Genomic DNA, 14,558 nt, shown 5'->3' with positions numbered 1-14,558 from the left:
GCACAAAAGCGGCTAAAGTTAAGCGCCGTTCTTCTCGCGCGGCTCCTTCGCGGAGTGTCGCGCCGGACACCATTTTGGATGCGCAGCATGTCTCTCCCCTGCTCTTGCGAGCGCCGGTTGAGGGTGCGTCTAGGGCTGTTGCCCAGGCTGCGGAAGTACACAGTCTGGGGGGTTTCTCCCCCGAGTTTGTTTTGCTGCTGCATCAGGCCTTCCTTATGCAAAACGCTGCCCCTGCTCCCTCGTCTGGTAAAGAGGTTGAGGTTCCCAGAGGTAAACGCCCTCGGGTTGATTCACAGGCCTTGGAGGACTTTGTCTCCTCCGATGTAGATGAGGGCAGCGTATCTGAGGTCTCCCAACGGTCCTTTGCGGATTCCTTGGAGGAGACGGATCCCCGCTTGGTTGGAGCGGATGACCCCTCTGCAGCGCGGCTTTTTAGCTCAGAGGATTTGTCCAACCTGTTGGTACAGGCCATGGACACTTTGAAGATTTCCTCTCCGGAGGACGTCTCTCCCTCAGCCCCTGTTGGCTCTGCCATTATGCTGGGGACGAAGCGCCCGCCTAGAACCTTCCACGTGCATGATGCCATGCACACCTTAATTGCGGCTCAATGGGATGTCCCGGAAGCGAGCCTTAAAGTGGCTAGGGCTATGTCCCGCCTCTATCCTTTGACTGAAAGTGAACGTGAGGCCTATCTGTGGCCTACCGTGGATTCTTTAATCACTGCGGTGACTAAGAAAACGGCGTTGCCGGTGGAAGGTGGCACGGCCCTAAAGGACGCCCAAGACAGAAGATTGGAGGCGGCCTTAAGGTCGTCCTTTGAGGCAGCTGCTTTAAGTTTGCAGGCCTCAATTTGCGGCTCCTATGTGGCCAGGGCGTGCCTGACTATGGTGCAGCGGGCTTTCCCCTCGGATCTTTCCTTGAGGGCTGATTGGCCGGCCCTGGAATCGGGCTTAGCCTATTTGGCAGACTTGCTGTATGATGTCTTGAGGGCCTCAGCGAAAGGCATGGCTCAGACAATCTCTGCGCGGCGGTGGCTTTGGCTGAAACATTGGTCTGCTGACCACGCCTCTAAATCCCGCCTGGCTAGATTGCCTTTTAAAGGCAAGCTGCTCTTTGGGGTCGAGCTGGACAAAATCGTGACCGATCTTGGCACGTCTAAGGGCAAGAAGTTACCAGAGGTCAGGGCTCGGGCTAGTACTTGCCCTGGTACCTCCAGAGGACGGTTTCAGGAAACCCGTCGGTACCACCCGGGCAGGTCGGGCTCCTCTGCCCCCTCTTCCTTCAAGAGGAACTTCTCCCCCAAGCAGCATTCCTTTCGCAGAGACCGCCGTCCCGGAGGTGCTCCCTCCGGTCCTCCCCCAGGGTCTCGTACCCAATGACAGGGCCTGGGTCCACGCCCCAGTGCAGATTGGAGGACGGCTGTCCTCGTTTATGGGCGAGTGGACCACAATAACTTCAGACGCTTGGGCGCTGGAAGTCATCAGAGACGGCTACAAGCTAGAATTCTGCCGACCCTTAAAAGACGGGTTTGTACTCTCTCCCTGCAAGTCTCCGGTCAAAGCTGTGGTAGTGCAGTGTAACACTAGGGGGCGCTGTGCTTATGACAACACAAAAGCCACCAGACACAATATGCGGTATATCGCTTTTATTGGTGATACATATGTGAACACATACACCAAGATACTTACAGCACCTGCAATTCAGTCAGCATCTGGGAAGACCACCAGGGAAGCACTAGCTCTTCCTCAGAGATTGCAGGGACATCACTGAACCAGGCGTCCCTTACGTTCAGGCAAGCTTCTAAAGAAGGTCAGTGCTCCACCCTCTTTTATAGTGTGAAACAGAGGTGCCTTTCCCAGACTTGCACAAGCTGGCATCCCTTAAACAACCAGCCTGTTTCCCATAACAGAGAATAACTCTCCCAGACCTGCACAGGTTGAAGGTGCCTTTCCCAGATGTGCTGGCATCCCTTAAACAACCACCATAACAGAGAATAACTCCCCCAGACCTGCACAGGTTGAAGGTGCCTTTCCCAGAGGTGCTGGCATCCCTTAAACAACCACCATAACAGAGAATAACTCCCCCAGACCTGCACAGGTTGAAGGTGCCTTTCCCAAAGGTGCTGGCATCCCTTAAACAACTAGCCTGTTTCCCATAACAGAGAATATCAACACATAATTACAGCCAAAACATTCCACTCATTCCATCCCCAGCTGACCTTCAATCACATGTATTACATTCCACCCCTTGATATTCTCTGCTTATGAGGAGACAGAAGTATACATAGTATTATGGACCACCGTAGGTCGTTTCCAAATTTTACAAGTCAAAATACAATTCCAAATCACTAGCAGGATGCTAACTAATAGTACTACAAGTAAAGGATGAGTGATCCATTTTAGGAAAGCATCTGCACTAGGAGAATGTCCCAATAATGGATCCCACCAATTATGATGTAATTTACTTCGAATATTTTCCGCCACTATACGAACAGTGTGATTGTCAAATTGAGCATCTACTTGCATGACTCTTAAGGTGTGATTCACACCTTGAATATACTCATTAATAAGAGAGGATATATGCAACATGTGGGTCAACTTACTATAATTTACAGCTAAAATTGGCTCCGTAAAGAAGGTATAATTGTACTGTATGAAAGCAGAATTAAATAAATCCGGATATAATACATACTTTTGTCCTTTCCACCAAAATACTGATATGCTAGTAAAACAGGAACTGACTCCTGACAGATCGGTCAGGAAGGTATTATTTGACAAAGTTGTGAAATTAGCAGTGGAAATACATAATGTCCGCGGACTAATTTCTACAAAGAACTCATAGTTGGCAGGGAAAACAGTAAATGTGCATTCCCCAAAACGTGGGGATAAGCAAGGTTCAAATTGTGGTGGCTGGAAAGGACAAATCATGCGATTTCCCTGCTCATTACACATATCCAATTTATATGTCTCATTATATACAGTTATATACTCCCCATTCATATGCGGGGCCCAAAAGGTTACGATACCAGAAACATTCACTAATACTGGAGATATATAATACTTACATACTATATGAGTATGGAAAATCTTATATGAAGATAAAACCCCTGTACAGAATCGATCAGTACAGACTGTACTCTCTGAATGTGGGAACAACCACTCATCAACCGGAATATATCCAGCGAAAAGGGTCTGCAACTGGGTATGCATCCCCAATTGTAGAGCCATCTGGACTCTGTCCCGCTGATGCAAAGCGTACAACGTCTGTAATGAACACCAAGTATAATTCAATGCTTTTGTCAAAGTAATGTCAGTATAATTTTCAAACTTAAAAGTTTGGGCTAATAAATGATTAATGTCTGCTATCGCAGGCACCATTAATTGTCCTGTTCCTGGAATGGCAGGTAACCAATTGGCTAAAATATTCAGTTCAGTATGCAAGTCCTTACCTAGATAGTGTAGTTTACTAAACAGAGTATCTGTATCTACAGTATTCAGAATTCCCAGTCCAGTTCCCGCACCCCCCAAAATAGTATCATACCATGCTCGCCGTATCCTAGTACAGCGAGGCAAGTGTGGAAATGTAACATTGTAAGTTAATACTGTCTTTCTATACTGCATAGACATGTTTTTGCATGTAGTGGGAATGCGTGACAGTGGAGCAGGATTAGTCATATTACTAACAGCAAGCAACACATGCAAGAAGTCCATCCAGGGTGTAAAACGGTTTGCAATTGGTGTAGCATTAGTGAAAATCCATTCAGCAGTTCGATTCAAAGTAATATTTACTATAGAGCTGTTACAAGTTTGGAGGAACTGCATTTTGCGTGTCCGATTCCATAGTCTCCATATCTGGTCCCGGAATCCCATAGGCTGGATGCACATAACCCAGGACGTAGCATTATGGATAGTCACATTCACAAAACTGGATGAAACAACTACAAAGCGCTGTTCAGTTTTATGAAACACAGCTTGGGAAGCAGTTACGTTCAATACCGGACATGCAGTATGACATGTATAATTATCTTGCTGTAAGGTCGAGTTATTTTTGTTGCTCCACCAATAGTGGACACGCGAGGTCACTCCCAGCACCCGCTCGCCGGGAGTACGGGCATCGAGTTCCCAACCCAAACAGAGAAATAGTATGCCCTGAAACAAAAAGAAATGGAGAAACACATATAAATCCTATTCCCTTAAATAAAAATGATCAGCAGGAACATTCGTCCAACTCTGTTGTCCTGGCTGAACTACTGTAACAGTATTGTCCTCTCCTCGGGCTATAATTTCAGCAGGTTGAGGAGGACCTGGGTGTGCAGGGTCCTGATGCCATACCCGACCACCCACACCCCTCCCAGTAGATCCAAACCCCTGTGTACCTCGCTCAGTGACTCCCACAAAATCAGAAATTTGAGTAAAAGAGGAGGAATTGACAGGAATTATCAACAATTGTGCTATCCTATCCCCAGCCTGCACCATTACATCCTCCTCAGTGTGATTCATCAGAAGGACTATGACCTCCCCCTGATAATCTCTGTCAATGACACCTCCCACAGGAAGTAAGCCATGAAGAGCCCAACTGGAACGGGCCACAATCTGAGCATAATGGCCAGCTGGGAGAGATAAAGCAAACCCGGCTGGAAATTTTGTCACCACTCGGGACGCACAAAGAGTGTCAAAGAGGGCTACAAGATCAAAACCAGCAGCGTCAATCGTATGACGGAGCGGTATAACAGCTTTCGGATGTAAGAGCTTAACTCCCAGGGTGACATGTGTACTGGGCAAGACTTGAAGATGGGGAGTCAACATACGCATCAATGGTGTTTCACTCTCCCCTATTGGACGATTATTGAGGATAGTAACTGCTGGGTACAAATATTTGCGCCATTGCGCAAGAGTGTGAGTAGGAGTTAATTTCCGGATCTGTGTTTTCAACAGACCGTTCATACGTTCCACAAGACCAGCAGCTTGTGGATAATAGGGAATATGAAAAACCCATTCAATGTTAAATTGGGCGCAAAAGGCAGTAACAGGATGATTTTTGAAATGAGAGCCATTATCACTTTGAATTTGCAGTGGAACGCCATAATGTCTACATATGGATTCCAAAAGAACAATAGTCTGCTGAGCTGTAGCTCTACGACAAGGGTGGACTAGCAAAAATCCGGAATAAGTATCCACGGCAACACAGACATATTGACATCCCTGCGAAATTGGTAAAGGGCCAATATAATCTAGTTGCCAAATTTGACCAGGTAACTTACCTCGAGCAAGTGTACCTTTGACTGGGTGTGGTATAGGGCGTTTAGTCAAATGTTGACAAACAGGACAGTGAGCAATAACATTTTTAATGGTAGAAAGAGACAATGCTAACCCACGCTGCCGCGCCCAGTGATAGGTGGCTTGCTCTCCGAGATGTCCACATTTTTGATGTGCCCAGCTTGCAATACCGGTCTCTTCTTCACCCCGATGAATAGTAGAATCATCTGTTCCAGAGATGACATTCGTGTGAATAGTAGCTAAGGAATCTGCTGTCTGATTAAAAATATGATCAGAGGTTATAGGGGAAACATGTGCATCAACATGATAGACATAGGCAGAAGTAGATTGCAAAAATTCACTAATTTCTTGCCATAACTGTGATCCCCAAACCAGTTTAGTATGAATATACCAATCATTCTGTTTCCATGTAGGTAACCAGGTTGTTAATCCATTTGCCACAGCCCATGAATCAGTATATATGTATGCCTCTGGTGCATTTTGTTTAAGTACCAGATAGACTGCATATAATTCAGCATATTGACTACTCCCATCTGGGCCCGTGCTCTGCAATATCTGTTGTGTATGAGGATTGTAGGCCACACTTTTCCATGCCCGCTTACCATCAGTATACTTGGCTGTACCATCAGTAAACCAGGCATACTGACGTTGGTCAATATTTAATTGGTCGTAAGGTACTCCCCATTTAGCAACACGATGGGTGGCACTACCACTACCACTCCCAGACACTAATACTTCCTCCCCCTCACCTACGGGAATCTGAGCAATTTGTTCATGTAATTGCGAGACCCCATTGGGACCACTTTTAGTCTGCCTATTTTGGATGTACCACTTCCACTTTATAATAGATGCCTCCTGTGCATGGCCAATTTTATGAGTATGTGGTTCACTATTAATCCAAGTTAAAATTGGAATTTCTGGTCTCAAAATTACTTCATGCCCCAAAGTTAGTTGTTCACTTTCCACAAGAGCCCAATAACAAGCCAACAATTGTTTCTCAAAGGGTATATATCGTTGAGCTGCATCGGGTAATCTACGTGTCCAAAATCCTAACGGACAACGTTTCCCATCTTGTTTCTGCCACATGCTCCAATTGGCATACTCTGCATGCACTGATACTTGTAATTCAATTGGATCATTGGCACGTATTGGCCACAGACTGACACTTTGTTGTACTACTAACTTGGCTTGGTCAAAAGCCTGTTGCTCTGTAGCACCCCACTGAAATACACATTTCTTTCGTGTTACTCTGTATAATGGCTGTAACACCTGCCCCAAGTGTGGGATATGTTTACGCCAAAATCCAAACAACCCAATAAATTTCTGTGTTTGCTGTTTGGTAACCGGTACTGGAAATTCTGCTATTTTGTTTAGTGCTTTCTCAGTAATTTCCTGGTGTCCCTTATTCCAATTAATTCCCAGAAACTTCACTGTCTGGGCGGGTCCCTGGATTTTTGCTGGGTTAATTTCCCAACCCTTATTCTTCATGTGTTGTACTAGTTGTTCTAGCCCAGAGGCCACTAACTCCTCTGTATCCCCTTGGATTAGTATGTCATCAATATAGTGGGTTAACTCTAGCCCTGGTGGCAACGATAGTGCATCTAGATGTTGCGCTACCACCCTATGACAAATTGTAGGACTATGCAACCATCCCTGTGGCAACCGTGTAAAAGTGTACTGCCTTCCCTGCCACGTAAATGCAAATTGCTCCCAAAATTCCTCTTTTAAGGCTATTGTAAAGAAGGCATTTGCTAAATCTATCACTGCATACCATTTTCCTTTTCTATTTTGTATGTTCTCAATTAAAGTTACAATGTCGGGGACTGCAGCATGCAACGGGGGTGTAACCTTATTCAATTGACGGTAATCTACTGTCATCCGCCAGGATCCATCAGATTTCTTCACTGGCCATACTGGATTATTCCATTTGGTAGTAACTGGGACAATAACCCCTACCTCTTGTAATTCCTGTATTGTTCGCGTAATTTCTGCAATACCACCAGGAATCCGATATTGCTTTTGTGCAACTAATTGAGTGGCGGCTGGTATGGTGAGAGGCTCATCAACAATTTTTCCCACTAATACTGCGTGAATATTATAAGTGGAAATATACTTCAAACGCCGGGGAACTGCGGGAGACGTTCCAAATTGCCAACTTCCCCCTTCAATAGTAAGTTTTAAACCTCTCAGAATATCCATACCAATTATATATTCTGGCACTGGCGTAATCATTACAGCATACTTTTGGAGCTGTAAATCCCCAATTTGCATAGCCAATTGTGTTTCCACTGCAGGAATACTCTTCCCCCCTAGTCCTACAATATTACACTTTGGTCCTTTAAACTTAGAAGGGTTACCAGCTATAATCGTTGCTTCTGCTCCGGTATCTATCAAAGCTCGTACTTGTTGAAAATTTCCCGGACTCCATTGTATTACAACATCAATATAGGGACGCGGATCAATTTTTACATTGCATCCCCGTACTAGTCAATCCTCTCTAAACGGATTGGTTTCTGCTTTAGATGGGGGCAGAGTAGTAGTAGATGGAAGTGTCATTCTCTGCAGGAGAGTACGGACCTCATGATACAAATCTGAATAGTCCGGACCCTCCACAGGTGGGGCTGAAGGAAGTTTTTCTTTTCCCACTGTCCGGGTTTTCCGAACCGGTTTCATCCCTCTCTTATCCAATCCTAATTTTTTATATTGCTGCCATAACTCTCCAGTGGGAATTTCATCTATTTTCTCCCGAGCCACCCCCGCTTGTAGTAGAGCGGCAAACATATCCTTACGAGATACTCGCTCTACCTCTGAACCTTGCCCCTTCGGCCCTTCTCCACTTCTCTGCCCCTCATTATTTTTCCTATCTGTTACCTTCAGACTCCAATCCCCCAAATCTCCTAATTGCTCGATTTTATCCATAATGCCCTCCAACGGGTTATCTGTTTCATTCATCAACAGTGTCAAAATAACTTGTTTATACATTGGAGGAGACCCTTTAATTACTTTGTTTCTAATTGCCGCTGACATAGGCACTTGGGTAAGTGTATCCATCTGTCCTGTGACAATACACACTTTCATTGCCTCTTCCTTTAATCGCTGGATACAATCTTTCAAAGTATACCAAGGCTTGTCATCCCCAGGCCAATCTGATTCTAAAGGGTACTTTCTACGACACCCTGTTCCCACTAACTCAATCAGAGTAGTAGCCTCTGACCCATTCCCATCAGGCATTGCTAAACTATGTTCCCGAAATGCACTTTGAATTATAGCATCTCGAGATAAAGGTATAAATTTCAAACAGTCCTCATTGTCCATCCGTATCCCCATTGCCCCAGTATCATGCAGCCTTACACACCAAGCAATAAGGGATTCATTTGGACGCTGCTGGAATTGCTGCATGATATTGAGAATTTCTTGTTGCGTATAGTCTTCTGCTAAATCCATGCGCACTGGCGCTGCCCCACCCAACTGTGCTCGTCGCCGAATTATCGGCTTCATTTCCGGAGCAGCACTTTCCTCACCCCCTGACTCACTCTCGGGTGTGGAAGACCAGATATCCCCATCCCACGTCTCAGGATCCCATCCGTTAGGATTCTGTGTGGCAGTAGCCATCACCTTTGCAACCTTTACCTTACTCACACGCCCTCTCCTTTTCCGATACTTATACTGCGCTACTCGCACCGCCGCCCGCTCAGCAATTTGCTGGTACCCCGTACACTTATCCATCATCAATTTGCCCTGACACTGTGACATTACCAAGTTGCTTTTCAATGTCAGAATCTCAGCCTGTGATTCCAACAGCTTCTGTTGTAATAACAGATTCTGCTGGTGCATCAGGCGATATGCCGACAACAAAATCCACCCTCTCCGACCCACAGTTCTTAACTCTTTCCCTTTAACCACAGGGGCATTTTGTAAACATTTCAACACATCCTCACACATTCCCTCTCCTAAACATACCTCCCAATTCTCACTCAACCCCGTATCTGTTGCCCATTCTGTTGCCAATGCCTGATATGGGTATTTATCCCATCCAGGAATCGCAAACAGCTGCGGAAGCTGTGCCTGCACAGCCTCCTGATGAGATTTGCTCTTCTTCCCTTTCTTCAACATATTCACAAAACAATAAAACAATAAAACAAGTATATATTCACAAATGTAATCACCGTAACAACAATGCGATATCTTGCCGACTACGCCAAATTGTAACACTAGGGGGCGCTGTGCTTATGACAACACAAAAGCCACCAGACACAATATGCGGTATATCGCTTTTATTGGTGATACATATGTGAACACATACACCAAGATACTTACAGCACCTGCAATTCAGTCAGCATCTGGGAAGACCACCAGGGAAGCACTAGCTCTTCCTCAGAGATTGCAGGGACATCACTGAACCAGGCGTCCCTTACGTTCAGGCAAGCTTCTAAAGAAGGTCAGTGCTCCACCCTCTTTTATAGTGTGAAACAGAGGTGCCTTTCCCAGACTTGCACAAGCTGGCATCCCTTAAACAACCAGCCTGTTTCCCATAACAGAGAATAACTCTCCCAGACCTGCACAGGTTGAAGGTGCCTTTCCCAGATGTGCTGGCATCCCTTAAACAACCACCATAACAGAGAATAACTCCCCCAGACCTGCACAGGTTGAAGGTGCCTTTCCCAGAGGTGCTGGCATCCCTTAAACAACCACCATAACAGAGAATAACTCCCCCAGACCTGCACAGGTTGAAGGTGCCTTTCCCAAAGGTGCTGGCATCCCTTAAACAACTAGCCTGTTTCCCATAACAGAGAATATCAACACATAATTACAGCCAAAACATTCCACTCATTCCATCCCCAGCTGACCTTCAATCCCATGTATTACATGCAGCAGACCTTGAACAATCTGATCCGCCTGGGGGCGGTCGTTCCGGTGCCAGAAACTCAGCTTGGCAAAGGATGTTACTCCTTTTTCTTTGTGATTCCAAAGAAAGGAGGTTCTGTATGGCCTATCCTCGACCTCAAAGGGGTCAATTGGGCCTTGAAAGTTCGGCACTTTCGCATGGAGACCCTCCGCTCTGTTATAGCGGCAGTGAAGGCAGGAGAGTTCCTGGCATCCTTGGACATCAAGGAAGCGTACTTGCATATTCCCATCTGGCCTCCTCATCAACGCTTTCTGCGTTTTGCAGTAATGGGCCGACACTTCCAGTTCAGAGCCCTCCCGTTCGGATTGGCTACTCCTCCGCGGACCTTCTCCAAAGTAATGGTGGTCTTCGCGGCCTTCCTGAGGAAGGAAGGAGTTCAAGTCCATCCTTATCTGGACGACTGGTTGATCCAAGCCCCCTCTTATGCAGAGTGCGGCAAAGCTGTGAACCGGGTGGTTGCTCTTTTGAGCTCCCTGGGTTGGATCATCAACTGGGAGTAAAGCCAGCTGCGCCCGACTCAGTCCCTGGAGTATCTGGGAGTTCGATTCGACACCCAAGTGGGCAGAGTGTTCCTGCCAGACAATCGGATTGTCAAGTTTCAGGCTCAGGTGGACCAGTTCCTAGTAGCCTCTCCTCTTCGGGCTTGGGACTATGTGCAGCTGTTGGGCTCTATGACGGCCACGATGGAAGTAGTGCCCTGGGCCAGGGCTCATATGAGACCACTACAACACTCTCTGCTGCGGCGCTGGACTCCGATGTCGGAGGATTATGCTGTGCGCCTTCCCTTGGACCCAGCAGTGCGCAAGGCGCTGAGCTGGTGGATGCAGACAGACAAGTTGTCTGCGGGAATACCTCTGGTGACCCCGGAGTGGATTGTTGTCACGACGGACGCCTCTTTGTCGGGCTGGGGAGCCCACTGCTTGGGAAGGACAGCGCAGGGGCTCTGGTCTCCTGCAGAGGCAAAGTGGTCTATCAACCTCCTGGAACTCAGAGCCATTCGGTTGGCGCTTTTGGAGTTCATCCCGGTACTGGCGTTGAAGCCAGTACGGGTCCTGTCGGACAATGCCACGGCTGTGGCCTATGTCAACCGCCAGGGAGGTACCAAGAGCGCCCCTCTAGCCAAGGAGGCCATGAATCTATGCCAGTGGGCGGGAGCGAACCTGGAACAGCTGTCAGCGGCCCACATTGCCGGAGTCATGAATGTCAAGGCGGACTTTCTCAGTCGCCATACCTTGGAGCCCGGAGAGTGGCAGCTATCTGCTCAGGCGTTCTTGGACATCACGAAGCGCTGGGGCCAGCCGAGCCTAGATCTGATGGCGTCATCGGCCAATTGCCAAGTGCCGCGCTTTTTCAGCAGAGGACGGGACCCTCGATCCCTGGGAGTAGTTGCTCTTCTCCAACAGTGGCCGACACAAGAGCTTCTCTATGTGTTCCTGCCTTGGCCCATGTTGGGCAGGGTGCTAGACCGGGTGGCAAAGCATCCGGGCCGGATAATCCTGGTGGGTCCGGATTGGCCCAGACGTCCCTGGTATGCGGACTTGATCAGGCTCTCAGTCGACGATCCTCTGCGGCTGCCAGTGGAGCAGGGCCTGTTGCATCAGGGTCCCGTGGTGATGGAGGATCCCTCCCCCTTTGGTCTTACGGCCTGGCTATTGAGCGGCAGCGTCTGAGAAAGAAGGGCTTCTCAGACAAGGTCATCGCCACTATGCTGAGAGCGAGGAAGCGCTCTACTTCTACTGCTTACGCCAGGGTTTGGCGTATCTTTGCAGCGTGGTGTGAAGCAGCCTCACTTTCTCCCTTCACTGCTCCAATTTCTTCAGTGTTGGCGTTCCTGCAAGAAGGTCTGGAGAAAGGCCTGTCGCTCAGTTCCCTTAAAGTCCAGGTAGCGGCTCTGACTTGCTTCAGGGGCCGCCTGAAGGGTGTTTCCCTGCCTTCACAGCCAGATGTGGTGCGCTTTCTCAAGGGAGTTAATCACCTGCGCCCTCCTCTGCACTCTGTGGTGCCTGCGTGGAATCTCAACCTGGTGCTAAGAGCATTGCAGAAGCCGCCTTTTGAACCCTTGTCGAGGGCATCTCTGAAAGACCTGACGTTGAAAGCAGTCTTTTTGGTGGCTATCACTTCAGCCAGAAGAGTTTCCGAGCTCCAGGCGCTCTCATGTCGAGAGCCTTTTCTGCAGTTCACTGAGGCAGGAGTGACTATTCGCACAGTGCCTTCCTTCCTGCCCAAGATTGTTTCTCGCTTCCATGTGAATCAGCAGCTCTGTCTCCCTTCCTTTCGTAGGGAGGACTACCCAGAGGAATACTCTGCTCTCAAATATCTGGATGTGAGACGTGTCATCATCAGATACTTGGAAGTGACCAATGATTTCCGGAAATCGGATCATCTGTTTGTCCTGTTTGCAGGTCCTCGTAAGGGTCTGCAGGCTGCTAAGCCTACAGTGGCAAGATGGGTCAAGGAAGCCATTGCAGCGGCTTATGTGGCCGCGGGGAAGGTGCCGCCTATCCAGCTGAAGGCTCACTCCACAAGAGCTCAGGCGGCCTCGATGGCAGAGGCCGGGTCCGTCTCCTTGGAAGAGATATGCAAGGCGGCAACTTGCGCATCGGCCCATACATTCTCCAAGCATTACCGCTTGACTGTGGCTGCTCGGGCGGAGGCCCGGTTTGGAGCTTCAGTGTTGAGGTCAGGGATTTCAATGTCCCGCCCTGGGTGAGTACTGCTTCGGTACATCCCACCAGTCTATGGATTGATCAGCATGATGATATGGAAGGTAAAATTATGTATCATACCTGATAATTTTCTTTCCATTAATCATAGCTGATCAATCCATAGCCCCTCCCAGATATCTGTACTGTTTATATTCTGGTTGAATTTTAGGTTCAAGTTTAGTCTTCAGTTACTTCAGGAGGACTTCGTGTTCAAGTTTTTTCACTTGGATCCTTCAAGAGTTGAGACGAGTTTGTGTTACAGTGAGCTGCTGCATTCCTCTCCCCTCCGTTTTACGGGGCTGGATTGAGACTTAAATTCTGCCGGCACTCCCTCCCGCTTCGTGCGGCTGTAGGGCAGCTTTGTACCCCTCCCGCTTCGGCAGTGTTAGGGTCAGTCAGCTCCTCCCGCGGTTGCGGTTGCAGGATAAGCCAGATCCCCCCGCATCGGCGGGGTGGTGTCCCTCCCCCGCTCCGCGGGGATGAGCTGGACGGATTCCCCTCCCCCACTTGTGTGGGGATGAGCTGGGTTAATTCCCCTCCCCCGTTTCGGCGGTGGTGAGCTGGGCAGAGTGTCCCTTTGTGGGTGTAATTCTCTAAGTGCTGAGTCCTGCGGATGGAGCTTTGATATCGACATACTGAGGAGTTTCCGGCAGCACATGACCACATATAGGGAGGCAAAAGTTTGCTCTCTATCTCCACCTGCTGGTAGATGGACACAACCCACCAGTCTATGGATTGATCAGCTATGATTAATGGAAAGAAAATTATCAGGTATGATACATAATTTTACCTTGTAGTGCCCACCCATCCAACCTATTGGCCCACCCAAAAATTGCCTTCTAGCTACGCCACTGCTCGCCAGTAAGACATATCAGAAGCTTCCTTTTTCAGATATATTGTCTTCAAACTTACAGCTTGTTGTTAACTGTTGCACAAGGGATTCCCACCAAGTATTGAGTCAAGGGAAATGAAGACTTATGTGATAAAGATCTTTTAGATCTTATTTAGTTTTTGAATATTTCTATAGTTGTTCCTTCACTTGGAGAATGTAGAGTATATTGTATAGATCAGTGAAATACAATCCAAAATGCATTGAAGGAGGCTATTTTTTAAACAGCAGAATGAAGAATATACAAGGGCGTGAAAGACTTTAGCAAACAGAAAAAGAACAGAAGGAGCCAAACTCCACAAAATGGCTCAATTTATTAACAAAAAATCTTTGATATCCAATTATATATACAATGTTCCAAAGAATGCACAAAAAGTAGTGTACTATATTTAGAAGTACCTATGGTACACTACTTTTTGTGCATTCTTTGGACTATTGTATACACAACTGGATATTGAAGATTTTTTTGTTATTGAGACATTTTGTGACATCCTGACTTATGGAGTTTGGCTCCTTCCATTCCTTTTCTTTGTTTGCTCTTTTTACTGGAGGATTCTTCCTCTTTTTTTTTGAAAGACTTTTGCAAAGCATTATTCCAGTCAGTGTCCAAAATTAACTAAATAATGATCAGCTGCTTGCACTTTTCCCTTCTAGTCAACTGCAGGCTGATGAAATTTTTGTGTGCTTTCCAACTGTTTGCTGTAACAGTTTAGTTGATTATGGTATGTGGAAATAAAGGTCAATATCCTTTTCACTGCAACAAAAAAAAAAACCATTCAGCT

At 47.2% G+C, this 14,558-nt stretch overlaps 1 protein-coding gene across 4 annotated transcripts in view; it reads left to right on the top strand.

The window, feature by feature from the left end:
• Nucleotides 1-14,558, top strand: part of SLC38A9 (solute carrier family 38 member 9) — a 247,993-nt gene that overhangs the window by 215,541 nt on the left and 17,894 nt on the right. The gene's annotated exons all lie outside the window — the stretch shown is intronic.

Source organism: Microcaecilia unicolor, chromosome 2 (assembly GCF_901765095.1).
Source record: "Microcaecilia unicolor chromosome 2, aMicUni1.1, whole genome shotgun sequence".
In the NCBI taxonomy this organism is placed as follows: Eukaryota; Metazoa; Chordata; class Amphibia; order Gymnophiona; family Siphonopidae; genus Microcaecilia; species Microcaecilia unicolor.
Note: the sequence above shows the minus strand (reverse complement) of the source record. Positions and strands in the feature narration are given on the sequence as shown.